A 26,756-nucleotide genomic window follows, 5' to 3' on the forward strand; every position below is an offset into this window, starting at 1 on the left:
GTATTTTTTTGAAGGGCCATCCTGCGTGACACTGCAGTGCCACTCCTAGATGGGCCAGGTGTTTGTGTCGGCCACTTGGGTCGCTTATCTTAGTCACACAGCTACCTCATTGCGCCTCTTTTTTTCTTTGTGTCATGTGCTGTTTGGGGAGTATTTTTTTGAAGGGCCATCCTGCGTGACACTGCAGTGCCACTCCTAGACGGGCCAGGTGTTTGAGTCGGCCACTTGGGTCACTTATCTTAGTCACACAGCTACCTCATTGCGCCTCTTTTTTTCTTTGCGTCATGTGCTGTTTGGGGAGTATTTTTTTGAAGGACCATCCTGCGTGACACTGCAGTGCCACTCCTAGATGGGCCAGGTGTTTGTGTCGGCCACATGGGTCGCTTATCTTAGTCACACAGCTACCTCATTGCACCTCTTTTTTTCTTTGCGTCATGTGCTGTTTGGGGAGTATTTTTTTGAAGGGCCATCCTGCGTGACACTGCAGTGACACTCCTAGATGGGCCTGGTGTTTGTGTCGGCCACTTGGGTCGCTTATCTTAGTCACACAGCTACCTCATTGCGCCTCTTTTTTTCTTTGCGTCATGTGCTGTTTGGGGAGTATTTTTTTGAAGGGCCATCCTGCGTGACACTGCAGTGCCACTCCTAGACGGGCCAGGTGTTTGTGTCGGCCACTTGGGTCGCTTATCTTAGTCACACAGCTACCTCATTGCGCCTCTTTTTTTCTTTGCGTCATGTGCTGTTTGGGGAGTATTTTTTTGATGGGCCATCCTGCGTGACACTGCAGTGCCACTCCTAGATGGGCCAGGTGTTTGTGTCGGCCACATGGGTCGCTTATCTTAGTCACACAGCTACCTCATTGCGCCTCTTTTTTTCTTTGCGTCATGTGCTGTTTGGGGAGTATTTTTTTGAAGGGCCATCCTGCGTGACACTGCAGTGCCACTCCTAGATGGGCCAGGTGTTTGTGTCGGCCACTTGGGTCGCTTATCTTAGTCACACAGCTACCTCATTGCGCCTCTTTTTTTCTTTGCGTCATGTGCTGTTTGGGGAGTATTTTTTTGAAGGGCCATCCTGTGTGACACTGCAGTGCCACTCCTAGATGGGCCAGGTGTTTGTGTCGGCCACTTGGGTCGCTTATCTTAGTCACACAGCTACCTCATTGCGCCTCTTTTTTTCTTTGCGTCATGTGCTGTTTGGGGAGTATTTTTTTGAAGGGCCATCCTGCGTGACACTGCAGTGCCACTCCTAGATGGGCCAGGTGTTTGTGTCGGCCACTTGGGTCGCTTATCTTAGTCACACAGCTACCTCATTGCGCCTCTTTTTTTCTTTGCGTCATGTGCTGTTTGGGGAGTATTTTTTTGAAGGGCCATCCTGCGTGACACTGCAGTGCCACTCCTAGATGGGCCAGGTGTTGGTGTCGGCCACATGGGTCGCTTATCTTAGTCACACAGCTACCTCATTGCACCTCTTTTTTTCTTTGCGTCATGTGCTGTTTGGGGAGTATTTTTTTGAAGGGCCATCCTGCGTGACACTGCAGTGACACTCCTAGATGGGCCTGGTGTTTGTGTCGGCCACTTGGGTCGCTTATCTTAGTCACACAGCTACCTCATTGCGCCTCTTTTTTTCTTTGCGTCATGTGCTGTTTGGGGAGTATTTTTTTGAAGGGCCATCCTGCGTGACACTGCAGTGCCACTCCTAGACGGGCCAGGTGTTTGTGTCGGCCACTTGGGTCGCTTATCTTAGTCACACAGCTACCTCATTGCGCCTCTTTTTTTCTTTGCGTCATGTGCTGTTTGGGGAGTATTTTTTTGATGGGCCATCCTGCGTGACACTGCAGTGCCACTCCTAGATGGGCCAGGTGTTTGTGTCGGCCACATGGGTCGCTTATCTTAGTCACACAGCTACCTCATTGCGCCTCTTTTTTTCTTTGCGTCATGTGCTGTTTGGGGAGTATTTTTTTGAAGGGCCATCCTGCGTGACACTGCAGTGCCACTCCTAGATGGGCCAGGTGTTTGTGTCGGCCACTTGGGTCGCTTATCTTAGTCACACAGCTACCTCATTGCGCCTCTTTTTTTCTTTGCGTCATGTGCTGTTTGGGGAGTATTTTTTTGAAGGGCCATCCTGTGTGACACTGCAGTGCCACTCCTAGATGGGCCAGGTGTTTGTGTCGGCCACTTGGGTCGCTTATCTTAGTCACACAGCTACCTCATTGCGCCTCTTTTTTTCTTTGCGTCATGTGCTGTTTGGGGAGTATTTTTTTGAAGGGCCATCCTGCGTGACACTGCAGTGCCATTCCTAGATGGGCCAGGTGTTTGTGTCGGCCACTTGGGTCGCTTATCTTAGTCACACAGCTACCTCATTGCGCCTCTTTTTTTCTTTGCGTCATGTGCTGTTTGGGGAGTATTTTTTTGAAGGGCCATCCTGCGTGACACTGCAGTGCCACTCCTAGATGGGCCAGGTGTTTGTGTCGGCCACTTGGGTCGCTTATCTTAGTCACACAGCTACCTCATTGCGCCTCTTTTTTTCTTTGCGTCGTGCTGTTTGGGGAGTATTTTTTTGAAGGGCCATCCTGCGTGACACTGCAGTGCCACTCCTAGACGGGCCAGGTGTTTGTGTCGGCCACTTGGGTCGCTTATCTTAGTCACACAGCTACCTCATTGCGCCTCTTTTTTTCTTTGCGTCATGTGCTGTTTGGGGAGTATTTTTTTCAAGGGCCATCCTGCGTGACACTGCAGTGCCACTCCTAGATGGGCCAGGTGTTTGTGTCGGCCACTTGGGTCGCTTATCTTAGTCACACAGCTACCTCATTGCGCCTCTTTTTTTCTTTGCGTCATGTGCTGTTTGGGGAGCATTTTTTGAAGGGCCATCCTGCGTGACACTGCAGTGCCACTCCTAGATGGGCCAGGTGTTTGTGTCGGCCACTTGTGTCGCTTAGCTTAGTCACACAGCGACCTTGGTGCGCCTCTTTTTTTCTTTGCGTTATGTGCTGTTTGGGAAATATTTTTTTCAAGCGCCATCCTGTCTGACACTGCAGTGCCACTCCTAGATGGGCCAGGTGTTTGTGTCGGCCACTTGGGTCGATTAGCTTAGTCACACAGCTACCTCGGTGCAAATTTTAGGACTAAAAATAATATTGTGAGGTGTGAGGTGTTCAGAATAGACTGAAAATGAGTGGAAATTATGGTTATTGAGGTTAATAATACTATGGGATCAAAATGACCCCCAAATTCTATGATTTAAGCTGATTTTTAGGGTTTTTTGAAAAAAACACCCGAATCCGACAAAAAAAATTTGGTGAGGTTTTGCCAAAACGCGTTCGAACCCAAAACACGGCCGCGGAACCGAACCCAAAACCAAAACACAAAACCCGAAAAATTTCCGGTGCACATCACTACTGTTTATACAACATAAGGAAGGGTGGGAGGGCCCAAGGACAATTCCATCTTGCAAATCTTTTTTTTCTTTGCATTATGTGCTCTTTGGGGCCTAGTTTTTAAATCGGCCCTCCTGTCTGACACTGCAGTGCCACTCCTAGAGGTGCCAGGTGTTTGTGCCGCCCACTTGTGTTGCTTAGCTTAGTCATCCAGCTACCTCGGTGCAACCTTTTGGCCTAAAAACAATATTGTGAGGTGTGACATGTTTCGAATAGACTGGAAATTAGTGGAATGAATGTTATTGAGGTTAATAATACTGTAGGAGCAAAACAAAAAAACAAATTCTGTGATTTTAGCTTTTTTTATGTTTTTTTTTTTTTTTTTAAATCCAGATACAAAACCACAACCCGAAAGGGTGGTTTTGGCAAAACCAATCCAGATCCAAAACATGAACGGTGATCCAGATCCAAATCCAAAACACAAAACCCGAAAAGTGTTTGGTGCACATCTCTAGTTTTCACTAGAAACGTGCGGCGGGCACTTTTCGTGTTTTGTGTTTTGGTTTTGGTTCTAATTCCCTTTTGTGTTTTGGTTTTGGCTTGGTTTTGCCAAACCCACTCTTTTGTGTTTTGGTTTTGGATGATTTTTGAAAAAAAACATAAAAACAGTTAAAATCACAGAATATGGGGGTAATTTTGCTGCTATGATATTATTAACCTCAATAACATTCCTTTCCACTCATATCCAGTATATTCTTAACAGCTCACACCTCACAATATTGTTTTTAGGCCTAAAAGTTGCACCGAGGTGGCTGTATGACTAAGCTAAGCGACACAAGTGTGCGGCACAAACACCTGGCCTATCTAGGAGTGGCACTGCAGTTGCAGACAAGATGGCACTATTCAAAAACTAGTCCCCAAACAGCACATGATGCAAAGAAGAAAAAGAGGTGCAATAAGGTAACTGGATGGCCAAGCTAAGCGACAGAAGGGTGTGGCACAAACACCTGGCCCATCTAGGAGTGGCACTGCAGTTACAGACAGAATGGCACAAAAAAAACACTAGTACCCTAACAGCACATGATGCAAAGAAGAAAAAGAGGTGCAATGAGGTAGCTGGATGGCCAAGCTAAGCGACTCAAGTGTGCGGCACAAACACCTGGACCATCTAGGAGTGGTACTGCAGTTGCAGACAGGAAGGCACACAAAAAAATAGTCCCCTAACAGCACATGATGCAAAGAAGAAAAAGAGGTGAAATGAGGTAGCTGGATGGCCAAGCTAAGCGACACACGTGTGCGGCACAAACACCTGGCTCATGTAGGAGTGGCACTGCAGTTACAGACAGGATGGCACACAAAAAACTAGTCCCCAAACAGTACATGATGCCCTCCCACCCACCCTGATGTTGTATAAACAGGACATGCACACTTTAACAAACCAATCATTTCAGCGACAAGGTCTGAAACACGACTGTGGCTGAAATGACTGGTTTGTTTGGGCCCCCACCAAAAAAGAAGCAACCAATCTCTCCTTGCACAAACTGGCTCTACAGAGGCAAGCTGTCCATCCTCATTCTCCAACTCCTCACTGCTCTCACTGTGTACATCCTCCTCACAGAGTCTTAATTTGTTCCCACTGGAATCCACCATCACAGGTCCCTGTGTACTTTCTGGAGGCAATTTCTGGTGAAGGTCTTCCCGGAAGAATTTATAATTAATTTTGATGAACATCATCTTCTCCACATTTAGTGGAAGTAACCTCCTATGCCGATCGCTGACAAGGTTACCGGCTGCACTAAACACTCTTTCGGAGTACACACTGGAGGGGGGGCAACTTAGGTAAAATAAAGCCAGTTTGTGCAAGGGCCTCCATATTGCCTCTTTTTCCTGCCAGTATACATACAGACTGTCTGACATGCCTACTTGGATGCTGTCACTCATAATCCTCCACCATTCTTTCAATGCTGACAGAATCATATGCAGTGACAGTAGATATATCAGTTATCGTTGCCAGGTCCTTCAGTCCAGACCAGATGTCAGATTTCGCTCCTGACTGCCCTGCATCACCGCCAGCGGGTGGACTAGGAAATCTTATCCTTTTCCTTGCACCCCCAGTGGCGGGAGAAATTGAAGAAGGAGCTTTTGACGGGTCACGTTCCGCTTGAGTTGACAATTTACTAACCAGCAGATCTTTGCACCTCTGCACACTTGTGTCTGCTGGAAAGAGAGATACAACATAGGCTTTAAACCTAGGATCGTGCACGGTGGCCAAAATGTAGTACTCTGATTTCAGCAGATTGACCACCCGTGAATCCTGGCAAAGCGAATGAAGGGCTCCATCCACAAGTCTTACATAGTTTGCGGAATCGTTCCATCTTAGCTCCTCCTTCAATTTATCCAGTTGCTTCTGCAAAAGCCTGATGAGGGGAATGACCTGACTCAAGCTGGCAGTGTCTGAACTGACTTAACGTGTGGCAAGTTTGAAGGGTTGGAGAACCTTGCACAAGACGGAAATCATTCTCCACTGCGCTTGAGTCAGTTGCATTACCCCTCCTTTGCCTATATCGTAGGTGGATGTATAGGCTTTAATGGCCTTTTGCTGCTCCTCCATCCTCTGAAGCATATAGAGTGTTGAATTCCACCTCATTACCACCTCTTGCTTCAGTTGATGGCTGGGCAGGTTCAGGAATGTTTGCTTGCTCTCCAGTCTTCGGCACACAGGGCAGAATTCCGAAAGTGGCCTGCAATTTTTCGGGCCACCGACAGCATCTCCTGCACACCCCTGTCATTTTTAAAAAAATTCTGCACCACCAAATTAATTGTATGTGCAAAACATGGGACATGCTGGAATTTGCCCAGATGTAATGCATGCACAGTATTGGTGGCGTTGTCCGATATCACAAATCCCCAGGAGAGTCCAATTGGGGTAAGCCATTTCTGCGATGATGTTCCTCAGTTTCCATAAGAGGTTGTCAGCGGTGTGCCTCTTATGAAAAGTGGTAATACATAGCGTAGCCTGCCTAGGAACAAGTTCGCATTTGTGAGATGCTGCTACTGGTGCCGCTGCTGTTGTTGCTGCAGGAGGCCATACATCTACCCAGTAGGCTGTTACAGTCATATAGTCCTTAGTCTGCCATGTTCCACTTGTCCACATGTCCGTGGTTAAGTGGACACTGGATACAACCGCATTTTATAGGACACTGGTGACTCTTTTTCTGACGTCTGTGTACATTCTCGGTGTCGCCTGCCTAGGGAAGTGGAAACTATATGGGATTTGATACTGGGGGCACAGTACCTCAACCAATTCTCTAAGTCCCACTGAACTAATGCTGGATACCGGATGCACGTCTAACACCAACATAACTGTCAAGGCCTCAGTTATCCGCTTTGCAAAAGGATGACTGCTGTGATATTTCATCTTCCTCACAAAGGACTGTTGGACAGACAATTGCTTACTTTAAGTAGTACAACTGGTCTTCCGACTTCCCCTCTGGAATGATGATTGACTCCCAGCAGCAACAAGGATCCTACGGAGGATTCCCGGTTAGGAGAGGACTCCTCAGTCTTGACAGTGACATGGCCTGCAGGACTACTGACGTTCCTGACTGAGGAGGAAGTTGACGTTGAGGGAGTTGGTGGTGTGGCTTTCAGGAGCTTGGGTTCAGGAGGATGAAGGGATTTATGTGTCAGTGGACTGCTTACGCTCTTACCCAAAGTTTCACAACTTGACACTGACATCTGATGAATGCGCAGCAGGTGAAGTATAAGGGAGGATGTTCCTAGGTGGTTAACATACTTACCCCTACTTATTACTGATTGACAGAGGTAACAGATGGCTTGATACCTGTTGTCCGGATTTGTGGAAAAATAATTCCACACCGAAGAGGTGGCTTTTTTGGTAGTTTGCCCAGGCATCACAATTTGGCTTCTTCATTCCAAGGACAGCAGGTGTCTCCCCCGGTGCCTGACTTAAACAAACCACATCACCATCAGAATCCTCATCGTCAACTTCCTCCTCAGCGCCAGCAACACCCATATTCTCATCCTGGTGTACTTCGACAGTGACATCTTCAATTTCAATATCAATATCAGGAACTGGACTGTGGGTGCTCCTTCCAGCACTTGCAGGGGGCGTGCAAATGGTGGAAGGAGACCTTCCCATCCAGTGTTGGGAAGGTCAGGCATCGCAACCACACTGTAAGGGACTTGTGGTTGTTGATATAATTATTATACTGCAGCAGTGGACATATAGCAGCAGCGTATATAGTCACTGGAATGACTGATGAGACAGGACACTACCACTGGTCTGATGCAGCACAACACAACACCACTGTAAGGGACTTGTGGTTGTTGTTGTTGTTATTATTATTATTATTATACGGCAGCAGTGGACATATAGCAGCAGCGTATATCATCACTGGAATGACTGATGAACAGGACTTTACCACTGGTCTGATGCAGCACAACACAACAACACTTTATACACCTACACTGGATATATGGCAGCAGAGAACACCAACACTGTGACTGGCTGAATCTGATGCAGCACAATACACTGACTACACTGGACTGCACAGCACAACACAGCACCACTTTATACAGCTACACTGGATATATGGCAGCAGAGAACACCAACATTGTGACTGGCTGGACTGATGCAGCACAATACACTGACTGCACTGGACTGGACAGCACAATACAGCACCACTTTATACAGCTACACTGGCAGGAGTGGACACCAACACTGTGACTGGCTGGACTGATGCAGCACAATACACTGACTACACTGCACTGGACTGAGCAGCACAACACAGCACAAGACTCGCCACCCCACTTTCCCGCCCCCACACAGACACTGAACACTGAGGACACGTCCTCTCAATACACTCTCCGAGACTGGAGTGAAAATGGCCGCGACGCGCAGCTCCTTATATGGATTCCAAATCCCGCGATAATCCGACAGCGGGTTGATGTTGTTTTGCCGTGTTCGGGTTTCCGAGTCAGGCGAGAAAACCCGAGTCTGGCTCGGAACCGAACTCAGAAGGCAAAGTCCGGGGGCGTTCGGTTCTCTGAGAACCGAACCTGCTCATCTCTAGTTTACACCAAGGGGTAATGTTGCCCTTTATGTAGCTCTAGGCTGCAATGTAGGCAATGGCACAAAATACACCAGTGTGCACTGTGCACTAATGGTTAATACTGCCCCTGTATTACCTGGCAGTAACAAAAACTACACCAAAGTTCTGACGTGTACCAATAAAGAGCTAATGAGGGTTAATGCTGCCCTTAGGAGCTTTGAGCTGTGCACCAGTATAATACAGGACTGAAATACTAATAATTTTTTGCCCTGGCAGCCTGCTGTGTGCCTAGAAGCTCTGGGCTGTGCATCAGTATAATACAGGACTGATACATTCATTTCTGCCCTGGCAGTCCATGTCCGTGTACGTGACATGTCCGTGGTTAAGTGGACATTGGGTACAACTGCATTTTTTAGGACACTGGTGAGTCTTTTTCTGACGTCTTTGTACATTCTCGGTATCGCCTGCCTAGAGAAGTGGAACCTAGATGGTATTTGGTACCGGGGGCACACTACCTCAAGAAATTCTCTAAGTCCCTGTGAACTAACGCCGGATACCGGACGCACCTCTAACACCAACACAGCTGCCAAGGCCTGAGTTATCCGCTTTGCAACAGGATGACTGCTGTGATATTTCATCGACCCGCAAAGGACTGTTGGACAGTCAATTACTTACTGGAAGTAGTACAAGTGGTCTTCCGACTTCCCCTCTGGGATGACGATCGACTCCCAGCAGCAACAACAGCAGCACCAGCAGCAGTAGGCGTTACACTCAAGGATTCATCGGAGGAATCCCAGTCAGGAGAGGACTCGTCAGACTTGCCAGTGACATGGCCTGCAGGACTATTGGCTTTCCTGTCTAAGGAGGAAATTGACACTGAGGGAGTTGGTGGTGTGGTTTGCAGGAGCTTGGGTACAAGAGGAAGGGATTTATTTGTCAGTGGACAGCTTCCGCTGTCACCCAAAGTTTTTGAGCTTGTCAATGACTTCTGATGAATGCGCTCCAGGTGACGTATAAGGGAGGATGTTACTAGGTGGTTAACGTCCTTACCCCTACTTATTACAGCTTGACAAAGGCAACACACGGCTTGACACCTGTTGTCTGCATTTCTGTTAAAATAATTCCACACCGAAGAGGTGATTTTTTTTGTAATTTGACCAGGCATGTCAATGGCCATATTCATCCCACGGACAACAGGTGTCTCCCCGGGTGCCTGACTTAAACAAACCACCTCACCATCAGAATCCTCCTTGTCAATTTCCTCCTCAGTGCCAGCAACACCCATATCCACTTCCTGGTGTACTTCAACAGTGACATCTTCAATTTGACTATCAGGAACTGGACTGTGGGTGCTCCTTCCAGCACTTGCAGGGGGCGTGAAAATGGTGGAAGGAGCCACCTCTTCACGTTCAGTATTGGGAAGGTCAGGCATCGCAACCGCCGACACAATTAGACTCTCCTTGGGGATTTGTGATTTAGAAGAACGCACAGTTCTTTGCTGTGCTTTTGCCATCTTAACTCTTTTCAGTTTTCTAGCGGGAGGATGAGTGCTTCCATCGTCATGTGAAGCTGAACCACTAGCCATGAACATAGGCCAGGGCCTCAGCCGTTCCTTGCCACTCCGTGTTGTAAATGGCATATTGGCAAGTTTACGCTTCTCCCCAGACGCTTTTAATTTAGATTTTTAGGTAATTTTACTGAACTTTTGTTTTTTGGATTTTACATGCTCTCTATTATGACATTGGGTATCGGCCTTGGCAGACGACGTTGATGGCATTGAATCATCTCTGCCATGACTAGTGGCAGCAGCTTCAGCACTAGGTGGAAGTGGATCTTGATCTTTACCTATTTCACCCTCCACATTTTTGTTCTCCATTTTTTAATTTGTGGAATTATATGCCAGTAATATTATTATATCAATAGCAATGGCCTACTGTACTGTACAACTATATACTGTTGGTCACCAAAATGCTGCACTGTACTACTATATATACTGTTCACAACAATGCAGCACAGATATGGATACTTGCAGTGACACGGAGCTGCAAGATACAGCAATGGACTACTGTCAGGGCCGATTCTAGCCAATTTGGCTACCAGTGCGAGATTTAAAAATGCGACCCCCCCCCCCCCCCCCCCATTCACATAAGAAAAAATGCACCCCCCATAGATATAAAGAGGAAAAGGGGGCATGACCTTGTCAAAATGGGCGTGGCTTTGTTAAGATGGGCGTGGCCTCATCTGATCTCATCATCACGGCCACCACAGGATAAAAAAAAAAAGTCCTCATTTTACACATTACAGCAGGCAAGTGTCCCCATTTTACACAGCACGGTAGGCAAGTGTCCCCATTTTACACATTGCGGCAGGCACGTGCCCCCATTTTACACATTGCGGCAGGAAAGTGTCCCCATTTTACACATTGCGGCAGGCACGTGCCCCCATTTTACACAGCATGGCAGGCAAGTGTCCCCATTTTATACATTGCGGCAGGCATGTGCCCCCATTTTACATAGTACAACAGGCAAGTGTCCCCATTTTACACAGTACAACAGGCAAGTGTCCCCATTTTACACATTACGGCAGGCAAGTGTCCCCATTTTACACAGCATGGCAGGCAAGTGTCCCCATTTTATACATTGCGGCAGGCATGTGCCCCCATTTTACATAGTACAACAGGCAAGTGTCCCCATTTTACACAGTACAACAGGCAAGTGTCCCCATTTTACACAGTACAACAGGCAAGTGTCCCAATTTTACACATTGCGGCAGGCACGTGCTCCCATTTTACATAGTACAACAGGCAAGTGTCCCCATTTTACACAGTACGGCAGGCACGTGCCCCCATTTTACACATTGCGGCAGGAAAGTGTCCCCATTTTACACATTGCGGCAGGAAAGTGTCCCCATTTTACACATTGCGGCAGGCAAGTGTCCCCATTTTACACATTACGGCAGACAAGTGTCCCCATTTTACACATTATGGCAGGCAAGAGTCCCCATTTTACACATTGCGGCAGGCACGTGCCCCCATTTTACACATTGCGGCAGTCAAGCTTCCCCATTTTACACATTCCGGCAGACAAGTGTCCCCATTTTACACATTACGGCAGGCAAGTGTCCCCATTTTACACAGTACAACAGGCAAGTGTCCCCATTTTACACAGTACAACAGGCAAGTGTCCCAATTTTACACATTGCGGCAGGCAAGTGTCCCCATTTTACACAGTACAACAGGCAAGTGCCCCCATTTTACATAGTACAACAGGCAAGTGTCCCCATTTTACACATTACGGCAGGCAAGTGTCCCCATTTTACACAGTACAACAGGCAAGTGCCCCCATTTTACATAGTACAACAGGCAAGTGTCCCCATTTTACACAGTACAACAGGCAAGTGTCCCCATTTTACACAGTACAACAGGCAAGTGTCCCAATTTTACACATTGCGGCAGGCACGTGCTCCCATTTTACATAGTACAACAGGCAAGTGTCCCCATTTTACACAGTACGGCAGACAGGTGTCCCCATTTTACACATTCCGGCAGGCAAGTGTCCCCATTTTACACAGTACAACAGGCAAGTGTCCCAATTTTACACAGTACGGCAGGAAAGTGTCCCCATTTTACACATTGCGGCAGGAAAGTGTCCCCATTTTACACATTGCGGCAGGAAAGTGTCCCCATTTTACACATTGCGGCAGGCAAGTGTCCCCATTTTACACATTACGGCAGACAAGTGTCCCCATTTTACACATTATGGCAGGCAAGAGTCCCCATTTTACACATTGCGGCAGGCACGTGCCCCCATTTTACACATTGCGGCAGGCAAGAGTCCCCATTTTACACATTGCGGCAGGCACGTGCCCCCATTTTACACAGCATGGCAGGCAAGTGTCCCCATTTTATACATTGCGGCAGGCATGTGCCCCCATTTTACATAGTACAACAGGCAAGTGTCCCCATTTTACACAGTACAACAGGCAAGTGTCCCCATTTTACACATTACGGCAGGCAAGTGTCCCCATTTTACACAGCATGGCAGGCAAGTGTCCCCATTTTATACATTGCGGCAGGCATGTGCCCCCATTTTACATAGTACAACAGGCAAGTGTCCCCATTTTACACAGTACAACAGGCAAGTGTCCCCATTTTACACAGTACAACAGGCAAGTGTCCCAATTTTACACATTGCGGCAGGCACGTGCTCCCATTTTACATAGTACAACAGGCAAGTGTCCCCATTTTACACAGTACGGCAGGCACGTGCCCCCATTTTACACATTGCGGCAGGAAAGTGTCCCCATTTTACACATTGCGGCAGGAAAGTGTCCCCATTTTACACATTGCGGCAGGCAAGTGTCCCCATTTTACACATTACGGCAGACAAGTGTCCCCATTTTACACATTATGGCAGGCAAGAGTCCCCATTTTACACATTGCGGCAGGCACGTGCCCCCATTTTACACATTGCGGCAGTCAAGCTTCCCCATTTTACACATTCCGGCAGACAAGTGTCCCCATTTTACACATTACGGCAGGCAAGTGTCCCCATTTTACACAGTACAACAGGCAAGTGTCCCCATTTTACACAGTACAACAGGCAAGTGTCCCAATTTTACACATTGCGGCAGGCAAGTGTCCCCATTTTACACAGTACAACAGGCAAGTGCCCCCATTTTACATAGTACAACAGGCAAGTGTCCCCATTTTACACATTACGGCAGGCAAGTGTCCCCATTTTACACAGTACAACAGGCAAGTGCCCCCATTTTACATAGTACAACAGGCAAGTGTCCCCATTTTACACAGTACAACAGGCAAGTGTCCCCATTTTACACAGTACAACAGGCAAGTGTCCCAATTTTACACATTGCGGCAGGCACGTGCTCCCATTTTACATAGTACAACAGGCAAGTGTCCCCATTTTACACAGTACGGCAGACAGGTGTCCCCATTTTACACATTCCGGCAGGCAAGTGTCCCCATTTTACACAGTACAACAGGCAAGTGTCCCAATTTTACACAGTACGGCAGGCAAGTGTCCCCATTTTACACATTGCGGCAGGAAAGTGTCCCCATTTTACACATTGCGGCAGGAAAGTGTCCCCATTTTACACATTGCGGCAGGCAAGTGTCCCCATTTTACACATTACGGCAGACAAGTGTCCCCATTTTACACATTATGGCAGGCAAGAGTCCCCATTTTACACATTGCGGCAGGCACGTGCCCCCATTTTACACATTGCGGCAGGCAAGAGTCCCCATTTTACACATTGCGGCAGGCACGTGCCCCCATTTTACACAGCATGGCAGGCAAGTGTCCCCATTTTATACATTGCGGCAGGCATGTGCCCCCATTTTACACAGTACAACAGGCAAGTGTCCCCATTTTACACATTGCGGCAGGCACGTGCCCCCATTTTACACATTGCAGCAGGAAAGTGTCCCCATTTTACACATTGCGGCAGACAGGTGTCCCCATTTTACACATTCCGGCAGGCAAGTGTCCCCATTTTACACATTCTGGCAGACAAGAGTCCCCATTTTACATATTACGGCAGTCAAGCTTCCCCATTTTACACATTCCGGCAGACAAGTGTCCCCACTTTACACATTCCGGCTGGCAAGTGTCCCCATTTTACACATTCTGGCAGACAAGAGTCCCCATTTTACATATTACGGCAGTCAAGCTTCCCCATTTTACACATTGCGGCAGACAGGTGTCCCCATTTTACACATTCCGGCAGGCAAGTGTCCCCATTTTACACATTCTGGCAGACAAGAGTCCCCATTTTACATATTACGGCAGTCAAGCTTCCCCATTTTACACATTCCGGCAGACAAGTGTCCCCACTTTACACATTACGGCAGGCAAGTGTCCCCATTTTACACAGCATGGCAGGCAAGTGTCCCCATTTTACACATTGCGGCAGGCATGTGCCCCCATTTTACACAGTACAACATGCAAGTGTCCCCATTTTACACATTCCGGCAGACAGGTGTCCCCATTTTACACATTCCGGCTGGCAAGTGTCCCCATTTTACACATTCTGGCAGTCAAGCTTCCCCATTTTACACATTCCGGCAGACAAGTGTCCCCACTTTACACATTACGGCAGGCAAGTGTCCCCATTTTACACAGCATGGCAGGCAAGTGTCCCCATTTTACACATTGCGGCAGGCATGTGCCCCCATTTTACACAGTACAACATGCAAGTGTCCCCATTTTACACATTCCGGCAGACAGGTGTCCCCATTTTACACATTCCGGCTGGCAAGTGTCCCCATTTTACACATTCTGGCAGACAAGAGTCCCCATTTTACACATTGCGGCAGGCAAGTTTCCCCATTTTACACATTGCGGCAGGCACGTGCCCCCATTTTACATAGTACAACAGGCAAGTGTCCCCATTTTACACATTCCGGCAGACAGGTGTCCCCATTTTACACATTCCGGCTGGCAAGTGTCCCCATTTTACACATTCTGGCAGACAAGAGTCCCCATTTTACATATTACGGCAGGCAAGTTTCCCCATTTTACACATTCTGGCAGACAGGTGTCCCCATTTTACACATTCCGGCAGTCAAGCTTCCCCATTTTACACATTCCGGCAGACAAGTGTCCCCACTTTACACATTCCGGCAGACAGGTGTCCCCATTTTACACAGTACGGCAGGTGGTGGTGGGGGCTGAGGGAGAGAGAGAGAGGGAGAGGGGCTGACTTTCATTTGAAGCGGTTCTTCCCGCTCTTCAGCCGCCTCTCCCTCGTCTGCGCATTGCGGCAGGCATGTGCCCCCATTTTACACAGTACAACAGGCAAGTGTCCCCATTTTACACATTGCGGCAGGCACGTGTCCCCATTTTACACAGTACAGCAGGCAAGTGTCCCCATTTTACACATTGCGGCAGGAAAGTGTCCCCATTTTACACATTGCGGCAGGAAAGTGTCCCCATTTTACACATTGCGGCAGGCACGTGCCCCCATTTTACATAGTACAACAGGCAAGTGTCCCCATTTTACACATTCCGGCAGACAGGTGTCCCCATTTTACACATTCCAGCAGGCAAGTGTCCCCATTTTACACATTCCGGCAGACAGGTGTCCCCATTTACACATTCCGGCAGTCAAGCTTCCCCATTTTCCACATTCCGGCAGACAAGTGTCCCCACTTTACACATTCCGGCAGACAGGTGTCCCCATTTTACACAGTACGGCAGGTGGTGGTGGGGGCTGAGGGAGAGAGAGAGAGGGAGAGGGGCTGACTTACCTTTGAAGCGGTTCTTCCTGCTCTTCAGCCGCCTCTCCCTCGTCTGCGCAGCGCTGGCCGGCTTGGCTCCCCCTTCTCCCTCCTCCCGAGTGCCCAGCTCGGGGGGGCGGGGTTTCGTGGAATGAAGCGATTGCGTTGTGACGTCACAACGCAAACGCATCATTCCATGAAACCCCGCCCCCCAAGCTGGGCACTCGGGAGGAGAGGGGAGGGGGGTTTGAAAGTGCTCAGGAAGTGCCGCGGCGGGCGCCCCGTGCGGTTGCACGGCTCGCCCGCCGCAAGAAACGGCACTGGTCAGAATCGGAACTACCGCCAGTGCAACCAGTGCATTGCACTTGGGCCCGCCTCTGTCCAGGGGCCCAAAGCATGTAATGAGCCAAACTGACTCATTACATGCCGCTGTGCGCTGCAGGCAACCGCTGCCCGCAGCGCACAGCCGCCCAGAGAGGAGAGGAGCAGCGGTACGGGGGAAGGAGGGAGGTGGAGGAGGGAGCCGCAGCAGCACTTTGTTACTGTTTGAGGCGCTGCTGCTGCTGTCCCTCTGCTTCACTATAGGCTGTCTTCCAAGAACAGCCTATAGTGAAGCAGAGGGGCAGCAGCAGCAGCGCCTCCACTAATAACACAGCGCTGCTGCGGCTCCCTCCTCCACCTCCCTCCTCCTCCTTCTCTCCTGCCCGGGAATCGTGACCAGAAGCTGCACTGAGGAGCCTGAGCCAGCGGAGAGGGTAAGTATAATTCTTTCTTTCTTTCTTTCTTTCTTTCTTTCTTTCTTTCTTTCTTTCTTTCTTTCTTTCTTTCTTTCTTTCTTTCTTTTCTTTCTACAAAAAAGTGGGACTGTCTGCCGCAATGTGTAAAAAGGGGGAATCTGCCTGCCGCAATGTTTAAAAAGGGGGAATCTGCCTGCCACAATGTGTAAAAAGGGGGAATCTGTCTGCCGTAATGTGTAAAAAGGGGGAATCTGCCTGCCGTATTATGTAAAAAGAGGGAATCTGCCTGCCACAATGTGTAAAAAGGGGGAATCTGCCTGACGCATTGTGTAAAAACGGGGAATCTGCTTGCCGCAATGTGTAAAAAGGGGGAATCTGCCTGCCGTAATGTGTAAAAAGGGGGAATCTGCCTGCCACAATGTGTAAAAAGGGGGAATCTGCCTGCTGTAATGTGTAAAAAGGGGGATGCTGTCTGCCGTAATGTGTAACAAGGGCACGCTGTCTGCCGTAATGTGTAACAAGGGCACGTTGTCTGCCGTAATGTGTAACAAGGGCACGCTGTCTGCCGTAATGTGTAAAAAGGGGACGCTGTCTGCCATTATGTGTAACAAGGGCACGCTGTCTGCCGTAATGTGTAACAAGGGTGCGCTGTCTGCCGTAATGTGTAACAAGGGCATGCTGTCTGCCGTAATGTGTAACAAGGACACGCTGTCTGCCGTAATGTGTAAAAAGGGGACGCTGTCTGCCATTATGTGTAAAAAGGGCACGCTGTCTGCCGTTATGTGTAAAAAGTGTACGCTGTCTGCCGCTATGTTTAACAAGGGCAAGCTGTCTGCTGTTATGTGAAAAAAGTTTACGCTGTCTGCCGCTATGTGTAACAAGGGCACGCTGTCTGCCGTTATGTGTAAAAAGGGTATGCTGTCTGCCGCTATGTTTAACAAGGGCACGCTGTCTGCCGTTATTTGTAAAAAGTGTACGCTGTCTGCCGCTATGTGTAACAAGGGCACGCTGTCTGCCATTATGTGTAAAAAGGGGACGCTGTCTGCCGTTATGTGTAAAAAAGGGGAACGCTGTCTGCCGTAATGTGTAAAAAGGGGACGCTGTCTGCTGTAATGTGTAAAAAGAGGAATCTGTCCGCCGTAAGGTGTAAAAGGGTCTTTACCTGGTGTAGTGGTACTACTGTGCGGCGTAATTTGAATAATGGAGACTACTGTGCACCGTTTTATGAATTGGTATTATTTTGTGGTCACACCCCTTCCCCACGAAGCCACGCCACTATGTATTTTTGCGCGCGACTACGGCACGCACAGCCCCTGTTTTGCATGTAGGGGTGGGGCTCCGATGCCGTTTCTTGCACACAGTGCTAAAATGTCTAGTTACGGCACTGTTGCTGGGTATCCATTTCTCTGACCCTGAGCAGGTCCCCCTCACCAGATCCTCTCCAGGGGTGAGGGGGTGGACTTGGATGGGATGGGGGGGGGGGCCCAAGCCATTTTGTAGCACATGGGCCTACCGCTCGCTAGTTCCGCCACTGGCACTGGTGGTGGGGGGGGGGGGAGAGAGAGAGGGAGAGGGGCTGACTTACATTTGAAGCGGTTCTTCCCGCTCTTCAGCCGCCTCTCCCTCGTCTGTGCAGCGCTGGCTGGTTTGGCTCCCCCTTCTCCCTCCTCCCGAGTGCCCAGCTCGGGGGGCGGGGTTTCGCGGAATGACGCAATTAACGCGTCATTCTGCGAAACCCCGCCCCCCCGAGCTGGGCACTCGGGAGGAAAGGGGAGGGGGGTTTGAAAGTGCTCAGGAAGTGCCGCGGCGGGTGCCCCGTACGGTTGCACGGCTCGCCCGCCACAAGAAACGGCACTGACTACTGTACTGTACAACTATATACTGTTGGTCACCAAAATGCTGCACTGTACTATATATACTGCTCACAACAATGCAGCACAGATATGGATACTTGCAGTGACACGGAGCTGCAAGATACAGCAATGTACTACTGTACTGTACAACTATATACTGTTGGTCACCAAAATGCTGCACTGTACTACTATATATACTGCTCACAACAATGCAGCACAGATATGGATACTTGCAGTGACATGGAGCTGCAAGATACAGCAATGGACTACTGTACTGTACAACTATATACTGTTGGTCACCAAAATGCTGCACTGTACTACTATATATACTGCTCACAACAATGCAGCACAGATATGGATACTTGAAGTGACACGGAGCTGCAAGATACAGCAATGGACTACTGTACTGTACAACTATATACTGTTGGTCACCAAAATGCTGCACTGAACTACTATATATACTGCTCACAACAATGCAGCACAGATAGGGATACTTGCAGTGACATGGAGCTGCAAGATACAGCAATGGACTACTGTACTATACAACTATATACTGTTGGTCAGCAAAATTCTGCACTGTACTACTTTATATACTGCTCACAACAATGCAGCACAGATATGGATACTTGCAGTGACATGGAGCAGCAAGATACAGCAATGGCCTACTGTACTGTACAACTATATACTGTTGGTCACCAAAATGCTGCACTTTACTACTATATATACTGCTCACAACAATGCAGCACAGATGTGGATACTTGAAGTGACACGGAGCTGCAAGATACAGCAATGGCCTACTTTACTGTACTATTACACTGGTGGTCACCAATATGCTGCACTGTACTACTATATATATATAATATATATATATATATATACAGAATATACTGGTCACACAACAATGCAGCAGATATTGAGCACTGATGATCAGGATACTGTCTAGAACTGAGTCTGACATGGAGCAGCAAGATACAGCAATGGACTACTGTACTGTACAACTATATACTGTTGGTCACCAAAATGGTGCACTTTACTACTATATATACTGCTCACAACAATGCAGCACAGATGTGGGTACTTGAAGTGACACGGAGCTGCAAGATACAGCAATGGCCTACTGTACTGTACTATTACACTGGTGGTCACCAAAATGCTGCACTGTACTACTATATATACTATATATATACAGAATATACTGGTCACACAACAATGCAGCAGATATTGAGCACTGATGATCAGGATACTGTCTAGAACTGAGTCTGCAGTTTTGCACAGTTTGCTGACCACCAGTATATAATATATAGCAGTACGGTACAGTAGGCCACTGCTCTACCTACCTCTGTGTCATCAAGTATACTATCCATCCATACCTGTGTTGCATTTCAGTTTTGCACAGTTTGCTGACCACCAGTATATAATATATAGCAGTACGGTACAGTAGGCCACTGCTCTACCTACCTCTGTGTCGTCAAGTATACTATCCATCCATACCTGTGGTGCATTTCAGTTTTTTTTCTAGGTCTATAAGCTAAACAATAGTAAAAACTTGACCCAAATCCATTCAGTAGTTTTTGTGTGATGTCGGAACTAACAGATAAAAAAATCAGATTTTTTTAAAATATATTTATAGATTTCCTTCCACTGCCGTGCCACCCCCTCCCGCCCAGCGACTGCCTCCTCCTGTCAATCAGGCAGAGGCGATCGCTAGGTAACGATAGTCTTCGGCCGTCTGGCATGCGCAGTTCCTCTCCGTTCGCTGCGCTGTGAACAACTGCAGCGTGCGATCAGATCAGAATGACCCCCTTAATGCAGACGAGTCAGGTGTAAGATGTGCAGAAATTAAGGGGGGTGATTCAGACCTGATTGCTGGGCTGCTAATTTTGCTGTCCTGCATTCAGATAGTCGCCGCCCAAGTGGAGTGTATAATTAATCGCCCCGTGCAAGTGTGCGATCCCATGTGTAAACCGTGCTAAATATATCCCTCAGTCAGTGCCAGATTAAGGGCAACATGGGCCTGGAGCTGAAATTTACAAAGGGCCTAATTGTGTGCAGCAACAAGGGATATGGCTAGTGATATTGGGGGTATGGGGTGCAGTGATCGCGCTGAGCAAAAAAAAAGTGGGTCTCAGGGACTCCTCACTTTAAGAAATTGGGGTCCTACTTCACGGTTTCTGGGTCCCATCACAATTTATGCATTATAGGCAGTGCTGGGGGAAGGCAGCAGTTGGGGTAGAGCTGGGGGTTGAGGCAGGGAACACTTGGGGCGGGAGGGGGTTAAGGGCAGGCAGTGCTGGGGGTAGTGAGGAGGTAAGAGCAGGCAACACTTTGAGAAGTGCTGTGAGTGGGTAGCAGTTGGGGTAGAGGGAGATAAGGGCATGAAGGAGAGGGTAAGGAAAGACAGCAGCTGGGGCAGTACTGGGGCAATGCTGGGGATAGGTAGGGTGTAAGTGTAGGTAGGTACTGGGGGCAGTACTGGGGATAGTGGTAGATTGCAGCTGGGGCAGTATTGGGGGCAAGGAGTGGGTTAGGGGCAGACAGTGACAGAGGTAATGCTGGGGGTAGCGAGGGGGTAAATTTGGGGGGTTGAAAGTACACTGCTTTGTAATTACACCAGTAAATCACGGTGGAAGGTCGTTTTTTATTGCAGCAGTAACTGGCAATAGAAAACCAGAGGTAGAGTGTGATGCCTTGTGGAGACAGAGAGTGCCAGGAGAGAGGGTGATGCCGGGGAGCGGAGGGAGAGGCAGTGGGTGACAGGGAGAGGCAGAGGGTGGTGCCTTGTGGAGACAGAGAGTGCCAGGAGAGAGGGTGATGGGGAGACAGTGATGCAGGGGAGAAGCAGAGGGTGAGGCAGTGGCTGACAGGGAGAGGTAGAGGGTGACAGGAGATTGTGATAGTGAGAGGCATTGATTGACGCCAGGGTGTCGGTGACATAGAGGATAACGGGGAGAGGCCGTTGGTGACAGGAAAGTGAGGTGACAAGTAGATATAGGAGGAGACGAAGAGGCAGTGGGTGACAGGAAAGGGTGATGGGGATAGAGAGGGTGACGGGGAGAGATAGTGGGAGACAGAGAGGCAGTGGGTGACAGTGTCACGTCTCCTTTATGCGTGCACAGGTGAAGCTTGGGCGTACGCTCCAGCTGCTCCAATTGTGATAGATATGAAACAGACTTAAAATAAGAATTTACTTACCGATAATTCTATTTCTCGGAGTCCGTAGTGGATGCTGGGGTTCCTGAAAGGACCATGGGGAATAGCGGCTCCGCAGGAGACAGGGCACAAAAAGTAAAGCTTTTCCAGATCAGGTGGTGTGCACTGGCTCCTCCCCCTATGACCCTCCTCCAGACTCCAGTTAGGTACTGTGCCCGGACGAGCGTACACAATAAGGGAGGATTTTGAATCCCGGGTAAGACTCATACCAGCCACACCAATCACACCGTACAACTTGTGATCTAAACCCAGTTAACAGTATGATAACAGAGGAGCCTCTGAAAGATGGCTCCCTAAACAATAACCCGAATTAGTTAACAATAACTATGTACAAGTATTGCAGATAATCCGCACTTGGGATGGGCGCCCAGCATCCACTACGGACTCCGAGAAATAGAATTATCGGTAAGTAAATTCTTATTTTCTCTATCGTCCTAGTGGATGCTGGGGTTCCTGAAAGGACCATGGGGATTATACCAAAGCTCCCAAACGGGCGGGAGAGTGCGGATGACTCTGCAGCACCGAATGAGAGAACTCCAGGTCCTCCTTTGCCAGGGTATCAAATTTGTAGAATTTTACAAACGTGTTCTCCCCTGACCACGTAGCTGCTCGGCAGAGTTGTAATGCCGAGACCCCTCGGGCAGCCGCCCAAGATGAGCCCACCTTCCTTGTGGAATGGGCCTTAACAGATTTAGGCTGTGGCAGGCCTGCCACAGAATGTGCAAGTTGAATTGTGTTACAAATCCAACGAGCAATCGACTGCTTAGAAGCAGGCGCACCCAACTTGTTTGGTGCATACAGTATAAACAGCGAGTCAGATTTTCTGACTCCAGCCGTCCTTGAAATGTATATTTTTAAAGCTCTGACAACGTCCAACAACTTGGAGTCCTCCAAGTCGCTTGTAGCCGCAGGCACTACAATAGGCTGGTTCAGGTGAAACGCTGATACCACCTTAGGGAGAAAATGCGGACGCGTCCGCAGCTCTGCCCTATCCGAATGGAAAATTAAATAAGGGCTTTTATAAGATAAAGCCGCCAGTTCAGATACTCTCCTGGCGGACGCCAGGGCCAGTAACATAGTCACTTTCCATGTGAGATATTTCAAATCCACATTTTTTAGTGGTTCAAACCAATGGGATTTGAGGAAATCTAAAACTACATTTAGATCCCACGGTGCCACCGGAGGCACCACAGGAGGCTGTATATGCAGTACTCCTTTGACAAAAGTCTGGACCTCAGGAACTGAGGCCAATTCTTTTTGGAAGAATATTGACAGGGCCGAAATTTGAACCTTAATAGATCCCAATTTGAGACCCATAGACAATCCTGATTGCAGGAAATGTAGGAAACGACCCAGTTGAAATTCCTCCGTCGGAGCACTCCGATCCTCGCACCACGCAACATATTTCCGCCAAATGCGGTGATAATGCTTCGCGGTGACTTCCTTTCTTGCCTTAATCAAGGTAGGAATGACTTCTTCTGGAATGCCTTTTCCTTTTAGGATCTGGCGTTCAACCGCCATGCCGTCAAACGCAGCCGCGGTAAGTCTTGGAATAGACACGGTCCCTGCTGAAGCAGGTCCTGTCTTAGAGGTAGAGGCCACGGATCGTCCGTGACCATCTCTTGAAGTACCGGGTACCAAGACCTTCTTGGCCAATCCGGAGCCACTAGTATCGTTCTTACTCCGCTTTGCCGTATGATTCTCAATACCTTTGGTATGAGAGGCAGAGGAGGAAACACATACACCGACTGGTACACCCAAGGTGTTACCAGCGCGTCCACAGCTATTGCCTGCGGATCTCTTGACCTGGCGCAATACCTGTCCAGTTTTTTGTTGAGGCGAGACGCCATCATGTCCACCATTGGTCTTTCCCAACGGTTTATTAGCATGTGGAAAACTTCTGGATGAAGTCCCCACTCTCCCGGGTGAAGATCGTGTCTGCTGAGGAAGTCTGCTTCCCAGTTGTCCACTCCCGGGATGAACACTGCTGACAGTGCTATCACGTGATTCTCCGCCCAGCGAAGGATCCTGGCAGCTTCTGCCATTGCACTCCTGCTTCTTGTGCCGCCCTGTCTGTTTACATGGGCGACTGCCGTGATGTTGTCCGACTGGATCAACACCGGTCTTCCTTGAAGCAGAGGTTCCGCCTGGCTTAGAGCATTGTAGATTGCTCTTAGTTCCAGAATGTTTATGTGAAGAGACTTTTCCAGGCTCGACCACACTCCCTGGAAGTTTCTTCCTTGTGTGACTGCTCCCCAGCCTCTCAGGCTGGCGTCCGTGGTCACCAGGATCCAATCCTGTATGCCGAATCTGCGGCCCTCCAATAGATGAGCCCTCTGCAACCACCACAGAAGAGATACCCTTGTCCTTGGAGACAGGGTTATCCGCAGGTGCATCTGAAGATGCGTGCATTGATGTACAGACACCTTTCCTGGTTTTAGGAGATTCCTGACCAGGACGGATAACTCCTTGGCTTTTTCCTCGGGAAGAAAAACCTTTTTCTGAACCGTGTCCAGAATCATCCCTAGGAACAGCAGACGAGTTGTCGGCATTAATTGGGATTTTGGAATATTCAGAATCCATCCGTGCTGCTTTAGCACCTCTTGAGATATTGCTAATCCCATCTCTAGCTGTTCTCTGGACCTTGCCCTTATTAGGAGATCGTCCAAGTATGGGATAATTAATACGCCTTTTCTTTGAAGAAGAATCATCATCTCGGCCATTACCTTTGTAAAGACCCGAGGTGCCGTGGACAAACCAAACGGCAGCGTCTGAAACTGATAGTGACAGTTTTGTACAACGAACCTGAGGTACCCCTGGTGTGAGGGGTAAATTGGAACGTGGAGATACGCATCCTTGATGTCCAAGGATACCATAAAGTCCCCTTCTTCCAGGTTCGCTATCACTGCTCTGAGTGACTCCATCTTGAACTTGAACTTCTTTATGTACAGGTTCAAGGACTTCAGATTTAGAATAGGCCTTACCGAGCCATCCGGCTTCGGTACCACAAATAGAGTGGAATAATACCCCTTCCCTTGTTGTAGAAGAGGTACCTTGACTATCACCTGCTGAGAGTACAGCTTGTGAATGGCTTCCAAAACCGTCTCCCTTTCGGAAGGGGACGTTGGTAAAGCAGACTTCAGGAAACGGCGAGGTGGATCTGTCTCTAATTCCAACCTGTACCCCTGAGATATTATCTGCAGGATCCAGGGATCTACCTGCGAGTGAGCCCACTGCGCGCTGTAATTTTTGAGACGACCTCCCACCGTCCCCGAGTCCGCTTGAGAAGCCCCAGCGTCATGCTGAGGCTTTTGTAGAAGCCGGGGAGGGCTTCTGTTCCTGGGAAGGAGCTGCCTGTTGCTGTTTCTTCCCTCGACCTCTGCCTCGTGGCAGATATGAATAGCCCTTTGCTCTCTTATTTTTAAAGGAACGAAAGGGCTGCGGTTGAAAAGTCGGTGCCTTTTTCTGTTGGGGAGTGACTTGAGGTAGAAAGGTGGATTTCCCGGCTGTAGCCGTGGCCACCAAATCTGATAGACCGACTCCAAATAACTCCTCCCCTTTATACGGCAAAACTTCCATATGCCGTTTTGAATCCGCATCGCCTGTCCACTGTCGCGTCCATAAAGCTCTTCTGGCCGAAATGGACATAGCACTTACCCGTGATGCCAGTGTGCAGATATCCCTCTGTGCATCACGCATATAAAGAAATGCATCCTTTATTTGTTCTAACGACAGTAAAATATTGTCCCTGTCCAGGGTATCAATATTTTCAATCAGGGACTCTGACCAAACTACCCCAGCACTGCACATCCAGGCAGTCGCTATAGCTGGTCGTAGTATAACACCTGCATGTGTGTATATACTTTTTTGGATATTTTCCATCCTCCTATCTGATGGATCTTTAAGTGCGGCCGTCTCAGGAGAAGGTAACGCCACTTGTTTTGATAAGCGTGTTAGCGCCTTGTCCACCCTAGGAGGTGTTTCCCAGCGCTCCCTAACCTCTGGCGGGAAAGGGTATAATGCCAATAATTTCTTTGAAATTATCAGCTTTTTATCAGGGGCAACCCACGCTTCATCACACACGTCATTTAATTCTTCTGATTCAGGAAAAACTATAGGTAGTTTTTTCACACCCCACATAATACCCTGTTTAGTGGTACCTGTAGTATCAGCTAAATGTAACGCCTCCTTCATTGCCAAAATCATATAACGTGTGGCCCTACTGGAAAATACGGTTGATTCGTCACCGTCACCACTGGAATCAGTGCCTGTGTCTGGGTCTGTGTCGACCGACTGAGGCAAAGGGCGTTTTACAGCCCCTGACGGTGTTTGAGGCGCCTGGACAGGCACTAATTGATTGTCCGGCCGCCTCATGTCGTCAAACGACTGCTTTAGCGTGTTGACACTATCCCGTAATTCCATAAATAAAGGCATCCATTCTGGTGTCGACCCCCTAGGAGGTGACATCCCCATATTTGGCAATTGCTCCGCCTCCACACCAATATCGTCCTCATACATGTCGACACACACGTACCGACACACAGCAGACACACAGGGAATGCTCTAAACGAAGACAGGACCCACTAGCCCTTTGGGGAGACAGAGGGAGAGTCTGCCAGCACACACCAAAAAGCGCTATATATGACAGGGATAGCCTTATAATAAGTGCTCCCTTATAGCTGCTTTATATATATCAAGATATTGCCATTAAATTTGCCCCCCCCTCTCTGTTTTACCCTGTTTCTGTAGTGCAGTGCAGGGGAGAGACCTGGGAGCCGTCCTGACCAGCGGAGCTGTGAGAGGAAATGGCGCCGTGTGCTGAGGAGATAGGCCCCGCCCCTTTTTCGGCGGGCTCGTCTCCCGCTATTTTGTGAATACAGGCAGGGGTTAAATATCTCCATATAGCCTCTGGGGGCTATATGTGAGGTATTTTTAGCCTTTATATAGGTTTACATTTGCCTCCCAGGGCGCCCCCCCCCAGCGCCCTGCACCCTCAGTGACTGCGTGTGAAGTGTGCTGAGAGGAAAATGGCGCACAGCTGCAGTGCTGTGCGCTACCTTTAGAAGACTGCAGGAGTCTTCAGCCGCCGATTCTGGACCTCTTCTTACTTCAGCATCTGCAAGGGGGCCGGCGGCGCGGCTCCGGTGACCATCCAGGCTGTACCTGTGATCGTCCCTCTGGAGCTGATGTCCAGTAGCCAAGAAGCCAATCCATCCTGCACGCAGGTGAGTTCACTTCTTCTCCCCTCTGTCCCTCGTTGCAGTGATC

The 26,756-nt window shown here is 48.8% G+C and overlaps 1 protein-coding gene across 1 annotated transcript in view; it reads right to left on the reverse strand.

Moving 5' to 3' along the window:
- LOC135054855 (uncharacterized) overlaps positions 1-26,756 on the reverse strand; it is a 173,401-nt gene that overhangs the window by 145,847 nt on the left and 798 nt on the right. The gene's annotated exons all lie outside the window — the stretch shown is intronic.

The sequence above is a fragment of the Pseudophryne corroboree genome, chromosome 1 (genome assembly GCF_028390025.1).
Source record: "Pseudophryne corroboree isolate aPseCor3 chromosome 1, aPseCor3.hap2, whole genome shotgun sequence".
NCBI lineage: Eukaryota > Metazoa > Chordata > Amphibia > Anura > Myobatrachidae > Pseudophryne > Pseudophryne corroboree.